We start from the raw sequence: 3,669 nt of genomic DNA on the forward strand, positions 1-3,669 counted from the left end.
GTCTTCAAAAAATCATAATAAATTCATAAAAACTCCAAATGCCAAAATTCTAAATTCTATAGTTAGATATGGATATATAGTTTCCCACATATAAAGGGTATGATGTAATTCATAGTATATTGGTACAGTTTATTCTAAGAGTGTTGAGTGGTCCAGAAAGTGATAGCTTAAAGTTACTAACTTGTAAATTTAATATAAAATCAACCGAAAATCATTAGAACGAGATCTTCATATTCCTTAAAAGATAAAATGGGGAACTTTACCAATGTTATTTTATCAAAGTTTAATAATAGGTTAAAAGGTAAGAAAACAGATCCCAAACAGAGCACTACAATTAAAGAGAAAATAAGGAAATATGTGCATAAGTTTTCTAAGAGTAATACAACAAAGCACAAGATAAATAATTTTATAATTGATGTTTAGGTTCTCAGAAAGGAAAGGATTCATCTATCTCAGGCTAGCTAATTTTCAGGTTCAAGGAGCTAAGTTACAGTCACTCGTATTATGTAAGTATTACTTGTTTTATGTTATTCACTACAAGAAAAACAGCCTTTTACGACGCTCATTGTGCATCGTAAAAGGCTCAGAGGACGCGCAAATGCGCGTCAAGGAAGGTCCTGTCTAAAGAGAGACGACGCACTTTTGCGCGTCGTCTATAGACGACGCACATTTACGACGCTCATTTATGACACACAATTACGACGCACGTTTACGACACGCAATGCGTATCAAGGAAGGCCCTGTCATAAAGGAAGACGACACGCATTCGCGTGTCGTAACCTTACGACGCGCGTGTTAATGACAGGCAATGCATATCAAGAAAGCCCCCATCAAGAAAGGCCATGTCATAAATGAAGACGACACACATTTTTGCGTATAATAATTTTAAATGTTTAAAAAAATATTATTTATAGATTTACTTATTTTCAAATTAAATTTGTATTTAATGTTTCATAATAGAAAATAAAATATCATATACAAAAAATAGAATCCATTGCATAAATTTAATGTCATACAAATAATCGTTCCATGGAAAGATAAATCAAATCAATAGAAGTTGTAACAAAAATTTACAAACAAATTAGATACAAAAAATACAATCCATTGCCCCTTTGCTTATTCAAGATCAACCTGCAAGTAGCTAACAAATCTATAAAAATTCACCCTTGTTTCTAATCATTTTCTTAAATACTTTACTAATATAATTCATCCATAGTACCTGAACTATAGTTGTAGCCTTGTTTCTTCTTCTTCTAAACTCATCTCTTGCAACCATTGCTCTAAGCCTAGTCTGAATAGATACAACATCTCCTTGTCAATTATGTGAAAAATACAACCGGAGAGTGGCCTACCTTCATAATAGCAATAACTAACGAAGCAGGAATGAAAGAGAAGGCAATACTCACAAATACAAACATTTCTTCTTTAGTTCTTCACATTCTTGCACTGCCTCATAAGCTTTACCAACCTGCATCAATGTAAAATAAAGGCATTAAATGTTAAATCTATTGTGAAAATATATAATATATAAGAAAGGAAATCAAATAATTACCTTACAGTGTGACCTTTCCAAATTAATTGAAATCAAATTAATTGATAAATCAAATTATACGATATAGTTTTCGAATGTGTATTAAATGGAATGTTCTTTAACAAATGAATAAATAAATACATACCGACAATCTTTTAGATGAAAGAAGGCATCAGAATTAGATGTTAGCAACACCAGGTATGTATCATCCTGTAACAATCACTAGTGAGTAGTGAAAAAATATCATAAGAAAAACTTAATTAAAGTTTCTCTCACTTACATCAAATTAATGAACATAAGCATGTAGAAAGGGCATGGCATTGTGTCTTGGTAAACATATGGGGGAGAATGACTCAGATGTCCTGCATCAAACATGTAACATTTCACACACACACAATTAATATGGAAAATAAAAAGTGATGGAATAATGAACTTGCCTAAAAGATTCAGATGCCATGACAAAATTAGCAAGAAGCAGCATGTCATCAGGATGGAGTTGTGCTTTCTGTGCACCTACAAGACTCACAACCTGCATTTGAAGAAAATAAAATACATAAAAGAAATCCATTTATGAGGTAAAAAGAAAAAAAAAGAAAAAAACCTTGTATTTACTCATGAGCATTGAATAGATGACGCCTGAATCAGAAACATCTTGCAAGATAGCAGCAACAGCTTGCCTTGTTGCACAAGGAAGGGGAAGATAGGTGTATGCATGAAGAAAAGAGGCAGGGTTCCTGAAAAAAAAAACAACAATGAAATGCATAATTTTTGGTTTTGTAATTTGATGGAATACTGACATTGTTATAATTTTGAAAATAAAATAAGATAAAACGAACCAACCTAAAAGAGTGGAAGAGGGAAGAGAAAACAACATCTGTTCCTCCAAGTAAAGGCATCATATCAAACTTTGGATTCTTCTCAAAATATCTACTTACAGACTCTGTGAGTATAAGCACCATCTGCATCCCATGTAAAATGATATATCTCAAAACTCAAATGTATAAAATCATATAATAATGATAATAAGAATGTAAAATAAAAAAAAGGTACCAACCTGGCCATAAAGAAGTTCCAGTTGACTACGTAATGACTCATAAGGCTCTTCTGTACAACTTATGCAAACTAAATAAATTGGTCCTTTTACAAGAAAAGCTACCTGTCTACCAAAAAAGAAAAAAAAAACCATATTTGGTTTTAGTATATTTTGTTAAAACTACAACATTTCTTATCTGACCTTGTGTTTTCCTGCCCTAATCAAATGAATTCGGTCGCCCCTGAAAAAAAAGAGATCAATGAACCAAACTATTAGAGTTAAGAGAAAATAAATATAGAAAAACAAGAGTAAATCCACCTGTATAAAAAATAATAATAATAAGCGATGGTGATATGTATATAATTTACCCATCTTCAACAAAGGAAATAATGGCTTGTAGAGTTGCTGAAAATCCTGCTAGCTTGTGTTCATTTCCATATCTTGTGAACTGAGCTCTTTCGCATTTTAAATGCCTTCAGCTTTTGAGCTGAATCCTTATACCCTTCACCCGGAACCAATTCATCAAAAACTGAATCAACACAAGTCATTATATCAGAAATCTACTGAATATTTGTTTCTTGTTATATACTGTTTTGAGTTTTGAGTGATTCCAGTGTTTACAAGACCAATGCCCTATGGTTTTTGAGTTTATTTAATAAGATAATTGTGTTTCTTTAGTTAAATGTAGTTGAAGAGACAAGAATAACATAGCTCTCGCTCTGTAGTCTATATAAGAGCCATTTATTTTCACATCCCACCATCAAAAAAGAAAATAACCCAAGGACACAATACAAGAATTATAAGAAGCTTAACCTAAAACTTGGATTGCAAGTGTCGATTCATCACCATGGATGCATATAGATTGATAATAACCTCGTAAAGGGCTCAACTAATTAAGGTTATAATAAGCCTAAAAATCAAGGAGAAGATACCTTTAGTCCCTGGTCGTTAAGGTCTTTCAAAGTATAACGAGTTTTTCCACTGAACTCACCAAGTCAACACAATCCAAATCTGGAAATGTTTCTCGCCTTGAAAACACCTGGATATAAACAAAATGTATAGAATTTAACCACATTATTACAGAGAACAGTGTCCCCACTCTTGT

At 32.3% G+C, this 3,669-nt stretch overlaps 1 pseudogene; it reads right to left on the minus strand.

Moving 5' to 3' along the window:
* Positions 1 to 1,402: 1,402 nt before the first annotated feature.
* LOC145059787 (vacuolar fusion protein MON1 homolog) lies at positions 1,403 to 3,112 on the minus strand (annotated as a pseudogene).
* Between the last annotated feature and the right edge of the window lie 557 nt (positions 3,113 to 3,669).

The sequence above is a fragment of the Lactuca serriola genome, chromosome 6, assembly GCF_051521515.1.
Source record: "Lactuca serriola cultivar US96UC23 chromosome 6, Lser_US96UC23_V15, whole genome shotgun sequence".
In the NCBI taxonomy this organism is placed as follows: Eukaryota; Viridiplantae; Streptophyta; class Magnoliopsida; order Asterales; family Asteraceae; genus Lactuca; species Lactuca serriola.